This window comes from Tamandua tetradactyla, chromosome 20 (assembly GCF_023851605.1).
Source record: "Tamandua tetradactyla isolate mTamTet1 chromosome 20, mTamTet1.pri, whole genome shotgun sequence".
NCBI lineage: Eukaryota > Metazoa > Chordata > Mammalia > Pilosa > Myrmecophagidae > Tamandua > Tamandua tetradactyla.
Genome location: NC_135346.1, coordinates 13590494 through 13603482, shown reverse-complemented (window position 1 = coordinate 13603482; position 12989 = coordinate 13590494). Strand labels below are relative to the sequence as shown.

Below are 12989 nucleotides of genomic sequence, written 5' to 3'. Positions count from 1 at the left end.
TGCCACGCAGGTCCACACGGCTCTCAGCTCCCGCCTGGTCACCTCGTTCAGCTCCCAGTCTCTAGTACTGTCCCCCATAATCCAGGCCCGGCCTGGTATTTGAAAAGCACAAATGGGATGATGACGCAACCGACGCAAAATCTTCCAAAGGCTTTTCCACTTATCAAAGGACAAAACTCAAACTCCTCACCACAAGACCCTATATAATCCGGCCCCTGCCTGTCCCTCCTTCCTCAGCATTTTGCAGTCACACTCGCCTCCTTGCATTACCTCAAACAAGACACTTTTCCACGTCTTGAGACCTGTGTGCAGGCCGTTGCCTCCACTTCTAATGTCCGGCTGGGTCGTCGACGCATGTCTGACTTCTAACGCATCGGCTTAAAGTCACCTGGCATCTAAAGAAACTTCTCTACCCCGTTACACTTCAGAGTGCCCATCTCAGTTTGTGTTTGTCTACTTGTGAACTGTCCTTCCCTTGGGAAGGTGTGTTCCACGAGAAGAAGTAGCACGCCCGTGTGGAATCCTGCTAGGGCCCCAGCGCCTCCCTAGCATGACCAGGGGCATAAAGGGGGCTCGACAGATGCCAAGTCCTGAGTGGACTCTTGTCCCCTTTCTCCAGAAGCGTGGGGACCACACAGAGCTGGCCTGCCCGCGCTTGCAGGAACAAACAACCCGGCACAAGAACTGGTCCTATTTTCCCAGCCTGCTTCTCCATCTTAACCTCACACATTTTCCAGGAGGCTTTATTTGGTTGGGCTCCTGGCTAATGATCAATGTCAACTCAGTAATAGGGCAGCAGTTTGGTGGCAGATGTTTTCTTGGCAGCACCAGCCACTGGTCTTAGTGGGGGCCCTGGGCCTGGACTTGAAACACCGATGCCTAATGCCAGCCCCCTTTAAAGACCTCTCCGCAAATAAACTCAAATAAACACCCTGGGCCTCCATTAACGCCCTTCCAGCTGACCCTGGGAACAGTGGGCCTTTCAGTCCTGCTACAGCAGCCGCCCCCTGGGCAGTTAAAACACCCCAACCTGGCCTCCAGCCTCCGCTCCCTGGGGGACACCAGGCCTGCCCTGCCCGCCACCACACACAGCAGGATCTCACCCTCCCCCTTCAAAGGAAAAAAAAAAAAAGGACTTTCAAGCAGGCAATTTACCATTCCAGACACAATCTTTCAAAGAGAAACAAAAACTCTCCCTGTCTGAGGCAGACCGCTAAGGCGTGTGTGTAATAAGATGCTAATACAATTTAATGATATTTCAGCTGGAAAACCTGTCCTCGGAGCCTCCTTGTGTCGGGAAGGCCAGACATCCAGAAAACAAGGGCTGCACACTCTTAAATAGCTTTCCATGGGGGTCAGAGCCCCGCTCTTTCCTAGCTCTCATTAACTTTAATGCCTTCCTCGGGGACAGTAATTGCAGTTACGAACATGATTTTGTACAGACTAGAGGGCCACTGCCTTGGGCCCTCAACCTGCTTCTCCAACCGCCTTCACCAAGTCTAAGGGAGCGCGGAGCCTCCTCTGCCCACCTGCAGGGCCGAGTGTACCAGTCGACGGCGCCTGGCTCCCCCAGAGCACACTCCAATCGCCCAGCTCCCCCAGAGCACACTCCAACCTCCACCCCCTCAGGTCTGGTTCCGAGGGCATAACCAAGAGTTCCCGAGAACGAAAGGGGCTTTGCCTACTCTTTCCTTCAGTACCTTCTCATTCCACTCTCTACTTCAGGGACGGGGCACCCCAGTCTGCTTGCTCCCAGAACTGGTTGCCCATTGGCAACTGTCAGACCCTTCCAATACCTTCTTTAGAGAAGAGAGCTGGCTCTCTGACCTAGCCTACAGGTGAGAGATCAAAGGTCAAAGGTCCTTACAGCCACTAAGAGCTAGGCACTGTTATTAATCCTATTTTGCAGATACCAAAACTGAGGAACAGAGTGACCGTCACAGCTTGTAACTACACAGCCAGGATCCAGACCATCACTCCAGACAGGGTACCCCACCAACCCAGGCTGAAGTCCACAGGCCCATGAGTCCAGGGCAAATTTCTATTGGTCATCTGAGAAAAGGCTAAATGGCATCGATCAGAGCTCAGGACCAGCCTTTCTGGGTTCTTAGACTTTGAGCCAGGGCCTGGGACCCTAAGCCTTCAGCCACATGGTAAAGATCCCGTCTGGGGGGCAGGGCAGGCCTGGGGTATTCCCCCACCTCACAACTCTGATCCAACCTCCCCTTAGAGAAACTTGAAGGAGAGCTGTGAGGCCTGATGGGCGTGCTGTGCAAAGCTTAGGCTAGAAGCTAAGGCAGCTGGCTGCCAATTAATGGGAACATCAACTAACCAACACTCTGCCCCAATCTCCAGGATGTGGGGGTCAGTGTCAAAGCCCTAACCCTCAAAACCCTGGGTGCACCTGGGGTGTGGGGGACCAGCAGTCCCATTTCACCTGTCAATGAAAGCTAAGTGGAGGAGATTTCCGACAGCTTCTTGGATCACTGTGACTAACCATTTAAGCCAGGCAATTTAGGGAAAGAAAAAGCACACTGGATGGGAAAATGTTCTGGAAACATTTGCTGCATACCAAGCCCAAACAACTTTATCCTTACACACTTCATCTCCGAAAGTGCTGGGGAGACCCTTAGCCAAACAGTTTCAAAACTAACATTCACTCTAAGCCCTGCTGCCTGGGGTGAGGACTTCCCTCCACGAGGCATTTGCTGTGGAACCAAATGCCTCTCCACTCAAAACAACAGCCAATAGCACTTGGGACAACTGAAAGGCCTCCAGATCAAACAAACATCCCTTTTTTTTTTTTCCTACCACGCAAACTTTCTCAATAAATTATTCGCCCACTTCGGATCAAAGCCTGTTTTTGCAGCCTGTGACCTAAAAAGCAAATAGCATCTCTTAAACATGAAAGCCCTCCTCCCTGCCTGGGTCGGCTTTATTACTCATTCCTTCCCCTTACAGTTATTCTGTTGTTATTTTCCTCCTCTGCTTGTTAAGATCGCTCTGCAAGTCCCAACTCGCCAGAGGAAGACGGGACAAGAGGGATGGTGCTTGGGGCTCTAAGGTGAGAGGAAGTCAGGGTAGGGGAGAAGCGGGTACCCTGGGATCCCAGGAAACAGGGCCAGGCCCGGTTGGCAGCTCCCTGCCCGGCCCTTTTGCCAAATGTCCTACTGGGAATTTTACCAGTGAAGGGAGGGAGTTACTGTCACCCCGGGGGAGGGCCCAGGCTACCAGCCCTGGTCCCAGGAATCAGTCTGCAAACATAAAACAAACTCGAAGAGGGCCTCCTAACAGGTCTTCCGTGCTCCACTCAAGCAGGGCTTCTCTCCCTTCCAACAAAGGCACGGAGGCCAGAGGGGCGGCAGGTGGGCATACCTCACTCAGCCCCTTCTCACCTCTTTGACGCTACTCTGAGTGCAACACGGGATGTTTCCCAATGACCCTCTGCACACTCTGCCCCTGGATAAAACTTTGTGCATTGGAATTTCACAGTTAGATGAGCCGGGAGTGCCAGGCGCAGGGACGAGGCTTGAAAATCTGCTGAGTGTTGCCGGCTGCAGCGAACATGCCCATGTCAGCAAAGGGCAAACAGAAACTCGGCGTCGCGCGGCTTGAGGTCGGTGGCCAAGACGGTCAAAAAGTACCCAGGCCCGCGGCAGCGGCTAATGGACTGGGGGTGGGAGCGCGCGCCTCCACTCTGCCCCTGGAGGCAGTCGGCGGGACCGCAGGCTGGAGGCGCGCGGGCGTGATTCCGACCGCGGGAGCCGGGAGGAGGAGCCGGAGGTGGCTGCGGGGGGCGCGGGCCCGGCGAAGGAAGGGCAGGAGGCGGTTCGGGCCCGGGACAGCGCCGGGCAATGGGCGTGACACCGGGAGGGGAGAGGTTTAGGGGATGCAGGGAAAGGCAGCTGGACCCTTTGCGGGTTGGGCAGCTGTATACAGGAGAGGTGGTAAGGTTCGGGGAGGGGGTGGGTCCTGGGCCTCTGGAAGCTCGAGCGGAGCCTTCCTGCCCATCTCGCAGACATCCCCATCGTCTGGCAGAACAACTACGCCTCGCCAGGCAGCCCCCCGCCTCCCATCCCTCGGCCGAGAGAAGGGGGTGTCTCAGGGCCCAGTATGGGCGGGAAGGGACCGGAGGGAGCCACAAGTCTGCACCCAGGAGGGGAGGAGGCGGGCGGGAGCCGCTCCGCAGGCGCAGGCGAGTGGGTGGGAAGGAGGGAGGGAGAAAGGGAGGAAGGAGGTGAGGCTGGGAAGATGCCACTGCCGGGGGCGGGGCGGGGCCGGTGATCCGGCAGAGGGACTGCAGCGGTTTTGGTGGGGGCGGGGGCTGCAATGTCACTCATGTGGGGGTCAGGTGTGTGCGTCCCAGGCAGGGGCCGCCACGCGCCTACATCTTCCCGGTACCACCCTGGGCGCCGGGGGGGAGGCGGAGAGCAGAGGGACTGCGGAGCCGTCCCCGGAGCGGGACGCGAACCGGCAGAGTTGGGAGAAGGTAAACAACGGCCACGCCCCCTGCCGTCGCCCCGCGGGCGCGCACCCGCCGCCCCAGCAGCCGCCGGTACATTTCCACTCTCCCAGCGCCTCTACCCCGCCGGACTCCCGCGCAGCCCCGGAGGGGTGGTTGCCCCCAACTCCAGCCCGCGCCTCGGCGCCGGGGCCGTGCACTTCCCCCCACTCACCTGGAAAGAGCGTCTCCCGCATATCCAAAAAACTGTCTTAATTTGTGCAGAGCCTCGGCGCCCGGGAGCCAAGCATGCTGCCCCCGCGTGCAGCTCCCGCGTGCACCCAGCCCGGAGAGGGGGCGAGAGAGCGGAGGCGGTGGCCTCCGGAAGGTGTCTGGGGCCGGACTAGCTGCACGTGAGCCCAGTGCGGGGTCATGTGCACCAGCTCAGCCCGGTTCGGCGCCCGGACGTGCTGCGTATCAACAAAATGAAACTCGGGGCGACAGGAGGGCAGATAGCTCCAGGTCCTGAGCAGCGCCCCCCCCCCCCGGGGGGCAGTCGACAGCCGCCCCCCACCCCCGCACCCTTTACCCACCGCAGCCCCTGCTCCCGGCCCGAGCCGCGGGGCAAGTTGCAGCACCGGCGCGCCCCCGCCCGCCCGCGCCCCCTCGCCGGTCCGGGGGCGCTTTGCCGCAGTCATTAATAAAGAAGGTCGCCAAGCTCACCCTTCCAAAAGTTGTTGTTGCATGCGCCCCTCTCAGCCTCCCCGCACTGTACTCTTTAAAACACGACTGACCAACATGCGCAATCTCTCTCCCCAGTGCTGTGCATCTCACCACCCCCCCTACCCCCCGCCCCCCGGCGCTGGCTTCCTAGAACAGGCAGCCAGCAGGAGAGGGAGCGAGTGAGCAAGAGAGAGCGAGGGAGCGAGAAGCGCTGGCAGATCTGTTGCAAAAACACAAAATAATGCCGTAGAGATGCGCAGGGCCCTTCCACTGGAGGGTGGATCTTACCTTGCTCCGCTGTGCCCTCCCGAGGGGCGCTGCCCTCGGCTACGCGCCACAGCGGGGGCCGGCGCGGAAAGGATGCTCCCGAAACCCGGAGCTCCTGGGGCCGGCGCGGAAGGGCGGGGGGCGCGCATCCATCCGGGGTCGCGGCGAGGGAGGGAGCCGGGCCCGCGGCCTCCCCAGCCACGGACGATCAACCCGCGAGACCCCAGCGGGCGCGGCTAGGAGTGGGCGCAAAGTAACTCCATGGACGCTACTCGCTTCCCCCCACCACCTCCAAATAGCCTCCAACTGCGATGGCCGCGGTCGGCACCATTTACCAACCCCCTGTGTATGTTTCTGTTTCTTTTTAAACCAAGACTTCCTTGTGATCTCTTTAGAAAAAAAAAAAAATGTGTTGAGGTGGGGGTGGGGGTGGGGGTAGGGGCGGGCGGGAGGAGCGAGGGTGGGGGAGTAGCCACTTTTTTTCTTATTCACTCCGATCTCCGCTCTTGACACTCCTGTCGTCCGACACCCCCCCCCCCCGTACCCCCCCACACCCAGTTGTTTGGCTCCCGCGGTGCATCCAGGTAGCGTTGCGGGCCCCGCAGGGAGGGTGCCCTGTCGAGCCGCCCGCCTACCGACACCCCGGGCTCGGGCTCCCCACCGGCTCGGGGGCGCCCCCAGCCCGCCCTGTCCCCAGGGCCGGGCCTGAGCGGCGGCTGCGCCCGTGCAAGTCCCATCAGGTCTGCTCACACTTCACACACTCACACACATACTCCGCCCCTCCACTCTCTCACTCACACTTTCTGCTCACACCCCGCCCCCTTCGCTCCCCAGACCCGGGCGGCGCCCCCCGCAACCTTAAAAAAAAAAAAGAAGCAAGCTTATACTTAAAAAAATCTTTTGGCGCCATATTAATGACGTACTTAAAATTTGCCATTTCTCCCTGCGTCAAAAAGACGTTTCTTCGCAAATAACAGCCTGGAGGCGACGCTCGCGGAGGGAACGAGGTTTGCACTGAGCACCCGCCCCCCAGGGCTCCAGCGCTAGAAGCCCCTCGCCCTAGGCCTTACTCTGGAATCACTGGTTTTAAAATGCGAATTGAATAAATCGCGTGGCGTTTCCCAGCCCAGCGCTAGAAGTGAGCAGAAAGTGCTAGCAGGAGCGGAGGGGAGGGGCGCGCGCGAGTCTGGGGGAGGGGGCGCGGCCCTCCTCCCCCACCCACGCCAGATGGAAACTAACGTCCCCGGCGGGGGGAAACTTGAAATTGTAGGCGACCTCAAAAAAAGGAGGGGCGGTCGGTAGAGAGGGTCCCTCGCCGGCTCGCCGCCCCTTACCCCCGCTCGGGTGTCTCCTGGCGCCCGGCGCTGCCCCGCATTTCCGGGGGGTGGGGTGGGGTGGGGAAGGCGGTGATGGGTGGGTGGGTGGCTGCACATCCTGACCCCCGTGGGAGTTTGCATTTGCCCCGGAGTAACCCCGTCTCCCTAGTTCACCACCCCGTTCCCCGAGGCTCCGAAAGGGTTAAAAAACGAGGGGCAACTTCCAAGGGCTGGCACTTGGCGAGGAAGCAGGGCGCCCCTCTCCCCACCCTTCGCCTCCTCGCCCCTCCTCCTCCGGCTCCAGTTCCCGACTTGACCTTGTGGTGCACAAACAGTGCGCTCGGATCCTCGCAGTTTCTGGAAGAAGAGCCTGCGATCGCCGGGCAGGCGGGCTGGCGGGCGGCTGCGGGGCGGTGGCGGGGCCTGGGGGCCGATCCCGGAGCCGCGGGCCACACCCACCCGGGCCGCTGCGCCCGCCGCGCTCACCTTCTCTCGAGGAAGGAGAAAGGTTGGCCTCCGGGATGGGCACTAGGGAGGTGGGGTGGGGGCAGTTGCATCCTCCCGCGGATGCCCACAGCCGTGGACGAGGTAGTCTGTGGTGTGGCCTTGGGCAGGGCAGAGGAGGAGGGAGACCTAGGAGCTGGGGCCAACATCTCCAAAGCATCACTGCCAACTTTTTCTTCCCCCCCCCCCATCCCACGTCCTTCTTGGCAGCCCCTCAGAGATGATCCAATCTTTTTTTTTTCCCGGTTCACCTTTGGCAGTTCACCTATGGCACCAGGGTAAACTGAGAAGTGGCTCAGGAACCACCTTATCTCTCCAAGACTGAAGATTGTTTATTCTTTCTTTCCCCTCCACCCCCTTCCAAGGAAAGATAAATATTCAATTTACATAACATGACATTTATGTGACAATTAAGAAGATTCCCCGATGGAATATTGTGAACACATTTGCTTATAGGAGAAATAAATCTAATAATAAACAAACTCGTAATAACAGCACAAATCCTCTGACAGAGAGGATTGTTTACACAACAAAGAGGGAGATGATTAAAAATGCTGAAATAAGCACTTTTTGCAACCAGAAAGAACTATGATCTCAAAGGGAGTCCCTGCAACACTTCTCCTCCTTGGCCTTCATTCACAAGATGGGGTGTGGGAGGTGCGGGAGCTTATCCGGCAAGACTAGGGGCAGGTGGACTAACCATCACCTGGCTCTGGCTCTCCATGATCAGTGGATAGGATTTTCCCAAGCCTAGGTCAGGGCCTGCAAAACAGGTGTCATGGGCTGTGGTGCAGTAACAAAATGGTTAAATTCTTGGATTCTAGTCCTGGCTCTGCCTCTCAGAAGCTGTGTGGTATGGGCAAGTGAGTTCATCTTTCTAGTTCTCTTCTTCTTCATCTGTAGAAGGGGGCAGTTGTGGGTTCCTGAGGTCATACGTCCGTGTGGACGTGTGTGTGTACATGTGCATTTGGACGTGTGTGTGTGTACATGTGCAGGCACATGCAGGTAAACAGGGCCTGGCTCAGAGCACACGTGTGCAGTAAGCAGCCCACTCCCCCATCTACTGTATGCTGTTTGGAAAGGTTAATGTGCTCTCCCAAAACTCTTAACTCTGAAAAACTGGGGGACGATTATTTCTGTCAACACACAAAAGGGAGGGCCAGGATAAAAAAACATAATGGACAGTGGCCTTGATGGTCAAGGTCCAGGCAGCACTCTCAGCCACACTGGAGTTGGGGGTCACCAATTTACAGCAGCCCAGTCCCGGGGATCTGCTCTGCTTGGGCCTGGCTCCGAAGGATTTGTATGTAGGAGAGGACAAGTCAGGCTGTCTGCTCCCAGGTGTCAGGATCCCATGATCTAAAATGGGGAAATACCTTAGTAGGCAATTATAAAATGACCTAGAGGAGGGGGTCACCATTTCTAGAGCGCCTGCTTTGTGCTGGCAAACCCCCCTTCTTAGCTGTTCACCAAGGTGTAGTAACTTACCAACGGTCCCATGGCTTGTAAGTGTTGGCAGAATTGGCACCTAGATCTACCTGACCCCAAGATCTGTGCGGCTCTCATTTTACTACCCTGCCAGAAATAGAAAGTACTGGTATGATTGGTTTGACTCCGGTTGAGGCCTGATTTGGCAAAGAGAGCAGGATTTTACTGGCTGCATTTTGACCCTGAGGTGGTTCTCTAAGCTTGGGTGAGCCCTCCATCCCGTGAAGGGTCCTTGGGAGATACCTGTGGTTTAAGTCTGGAAATCCCATCAGGACCCTTGGGTTCTCATTAACCTTAGAAATGTTAACATAATGATAATGATGAAGCTAATTTATAACTACTTAATCTTTATTAAAAGTTTCATAAATCATTAACTTTGCAGAATACGAAAAGAAAAGAAACAGAGTTCTTGGAGATGTAATCATTTGTTGACTCACATATATTTATTGAGTGCCTCCCGTACGCCCGGTACTCTTCTGCTTGCTGAGGGCACACGGCACGAACAAAACAGACAGATAAAAATCCTTGCTCTGATCTCATGGGACTTACTTTCTAGTGGAAGGAGATACATAATGTATATACTCTGTGTTTGAAGGTAGGTGCCATGGAGAAAATTAAGTAGAATTGGGTGATAGGGAGATAGCAGTTCCTTAGGGAGACCTCACTGAGATGTGGCTTTTGAGCAAAAGAAGGTAAAGGAGTGAGCAGTAAGGGTTAATGGGGAAAGATCATTCTAGTCAGGGGTTCTTAACCTGGATTCTTAAGAGGTCTAAGAAGTCCTTTAAGAGATCTCTGGATAAAATTCAGGGGTTCTTGACCTTAGATGGGAAAAAAATGTAATTTAGCATAATTTTCAATTATGAATTCAGAAACAAATCACAGTGGTGTTAGCAACTGTGACGCTGTTGCTAGTAGAAATCAGATATTTTTATATCACATTACAGTTGTTGCGGCTATCTGAAAATATCATTACACTCACCGCTATTTCAAAATTAGGCTGCTATGTCTTGTAATTTAAATGAATTAAGAAGCGTATGTATTACTATATAGTACATTTAAAAATATTTTGAGAGTGATTTTCAATATAATTGATTTTCTTTGTAATTTATGTAACTTATTGTAAGGATTAACAATTATTGTACTCAGTTGTCCACAGCCTTCACAGAAGCCAGAGGAGGAGTCCATGGCACCAAAGATGGTTGAGAACCACTGTCACTGCAAAGAGACCAGCAAACACAAATGCCCCGAGGCATTAAGGTGCTTAATATGCATAAGGAAGAGTTATCTAGGGCCTTGTAGGGAGTGGTTAGGAATTTAGCTTTTTGCTGGAATTGAGACAGGAAGCACTGGAGAGTTTTAAGCAGAACAGCGACATGACCTGAGGTACTGGGTTTTACAGGTCACTCTGGCTGCTGTGTAGCAGACAGACCGAAGGGGCCAGGATATTGGCAGGAAGACCAGTTAAGAGGTCACTTCAACACACCAGGTAAGAGATGTGCTTAAGATGGATCATCAGGGGGTAGCAGTGAAAGTGATAAGAAGTTGACATCTGTATGTATTTTAAAGGTAACTCTATCAAGATTTACTGATGGATTAGCTGTGGGGTATGAGAGAGGGAAAGAAGTTGAAGATGACTTCAAGGGTTTTGCCTTGAACCAGTGGAAGAATCGAGTTGCCGTGAACTGATATGGGGGAGATGTGAAAGGAGTAGGCTTTGGGGGGAGGCTGAAGAGCTCAGCCTTGGACATGTTAAGATTGAGATGCCTGTTAGCATTTAAGTGCTGCCATTCCATAGACAGCTAGACCGGGCAGTCTCAGCTCAGGGCTAAAGAGAGTGGTCAGCAGATGGATGGTATTTCATGCTATCTGAGATCACCAAAGAAGTGAGGGTAGACAGAGAAGAAGCCCAGCGATGATGCCTTTGGACACTGCAAGGTTAAGAGGTCTGGGAAATGACGAGGAATCAGCAAAGATGTTTTTGTGTTTTGTTTTTTTTTTTAAAAAAGCATCCAGATCGCTAGGAAGAAAGTCCAAAGAATATGATGTCCTGGAAGTCCTAGTGAAAAGAGAGTTTCAAAAGGGAGGAAAGCCCTATGTTCAAAGCTACAAAGCAGTCAGAAAGAGAAAGGTTGAGAATTCACCGGATTCAGCAACGCGGATGTCATTGGTGACCTTGACAAGAGTCGTGTCAGTGGAGTGGTGCAGACGAAAGCTTGATTGGAGTGAGTTCAAGAGAGTGGGGAGGTTTATACTTGTTACTAGCTAGTTCCAAGATGCTACCTAAAAATAAAATGCCCTTCATTTGTATATATCTTTGTGAATGTGTGTAAAGATGGATAACCAAAAATCTGTAGAAATTCAATTCAAACAGCTTTTGTTGAGGATCTTCCCCATGGTGGCTCGGTGCTGGATGCCACGGATACAGTGAGAAATAAAACACATTCACTGACTTGCAAGAGTTCACAGGAGTTCACAGTCTACCAAACCTCTTTGACACCTGAAATACACACAAGGCAATGCATAGGGCTAATTATATACAGTCTGTCTGGGCATCAGCTTTTCCAGTGTAGTAGGCATTACGTTTAAGACTGAATTCCAGGGCCAGGAAGTCCTGGGTTGGAATCTGGTCTCTGTCATTCACCAGCTCTGTGACTTTGCATGAGTTACTTAACCTCTCTGTGCTTTGGTTTCCTCTTCTGTAAGCTAGAGATGCAACCATTTCCAAATTACTGGAAATAATTGTCTGGGATGCTTGTTTAAAATGCAGATTGCTGGATCTCATCTTCAAAGGTTCTCAAGGGGTAGGTCCAGAGCAGGGCCCAGGAATCTGCATTTTTAACCAGCAGCTGGTCATTCTTGATGCCCTAGGCCTTGAACCACACTTTGTAAAACACTGAGAGCATGCCCACACGGTACTGAGCACTGGTCTGGCCCTCAGTAGACAATAGCCACTCCTCCAGGAGCCCTTGTGAGGAACAAAAAGCCTTTCAAACAGCTCGATGTGTGTGTCCAGAGGCACAGGTCCAGCATATCCTGAGCACCCTAAATGGAGAAACCCACATGAGATTTGGTTAATATTCATTCGCTGAATATTTACTGAGTGCGCCAGGTGGGAAGTCCTCATTCGGCATTCGGATTCCCCGTCCATGTTCACTTGTTGGCTGCTTAAGGCAGTGCCTGTCTAGTGGTGGCATGCAGATACCTCACCTGGGATCTCGTTAAAGTACAGATTATGATATAGTGGGTCTGGGGTGGGGCCTGAGAATCTGCATTTCTAACAAGCTCCAAGATGATGCTGATGCTACTGGTCCACTGCTCACACTTGAAATAGCACAGGTTTGAACAGTTAGGAAAATTGGGTCACAACACTTGCCCTAACCTTAGGGTTCCCAGGGAATTCCTGGGAATCCTGAAGGGGAAGGGTGGAATTAGAGAAGCAATCTGAAGACATATTGATTGCACAGGTACAACTGAGGTTTGCTCACGCTTCCTTCTGTCTCCTATATCTGGGATCCAGTCCTTGCTGCCCTCCCACACCTAGTCAGTGGCATTAGATGGGCTACTTTGAGGGAGGATGGACGTTCATTCTGTTGGTCAGCAAATATTTCCTGGGCACCTACTATGTGCCAAACACTGTGCAAAACACATCATGTGGTGTTGTCAGGAGAGGACAAATCCAGCAGCTTTTCCTTCCTGGGCTCCAGACAGAGGCTGCAGCTGGGTTTTGAGATGGGGGACAGTGGAGGTGGGGGTGGGGTAGGGTAGGGGGTGGTAGCTGCCCAGGCCTGCTTGGCTGAAGACACTGCTCTGGCAAGACCCAGACTTGGCTCTTTCTGGGGTCCATTACACATGCATGCCTGGGGGAGGCACCCCTCTGGGGCCTTTGTCAGCTGGTTCAGAGATGGTACTGACCAGCCCCATAAGGTGTCTGGATGATGTGCCAGCCAGGCCACCTGTCCCTTCTCAGACTTTCAGAGCCAGCCCAGTGGCCACAGATGGCAAAAGGCAATGAAGATCCCTGGGGCCTCCAAACGCCTTCCCAGAAACTGGCAGCAGGCGGTAACTCCAGCCAAGTCAGGGGCCAGCTCAACCAGAGTCGAAGTGTGAGATGCCCCACTCTGAGCTCAGGAGCCCTGCCCAATCCAAGAATCATCAAGACCCAACGGTGCTGGCTCCAAGTCAAGTTAAGCAATGTTAAGTAAAACTCCACCCAGGTGAGAGCGAGGGCACGGCCTTTTCCCACGTTTTCT

At 54.0% G+C, this 12989-nt stretch overlaps 1 protein-coding gene and 1 long non-coding RNA gene across 7 annotated transcripts in view; one reads left to right on the top strand and one right to left on the bottom strand.

Moving 5' to 3' along the window:
* The window catches only part of JADE2 (jade family PHD finger 2), a 46399-nt gene extending 39230 nt beyond the window's left edge, over window positions 1-7169 (bottom strand). The window contains exon 1 of one of the 6 annotated variants that reach the window (XM_077138478.1): window positions 7065-7169. The gene's annotated coding sequence lies outside the window, so the exon portion shown is untranslated. The other 5 variants (XM_077138480.1, XM_077138482.1, XM_077138479.1 and 2 more) reach the window with 5 other exon arrangements.
* A 13-nt stretch (window positions 7170-7182) lies between these two features.
* LOC143664962 (uncharacterized) lies at window positions 7183-11222 on the top strand. The gene is made up of 3 exons (XR_013166690.1): window positions 7183-7255; window positions 10139-10225; window positions 10746-11222. It is a non-coding gene; the product is annotated as an uncharacterized LOC143664962 (long non-coding RNA).
* The last annotated feature ends 1767 nt before the right edge of the window (window positions 11223-12989 follow it).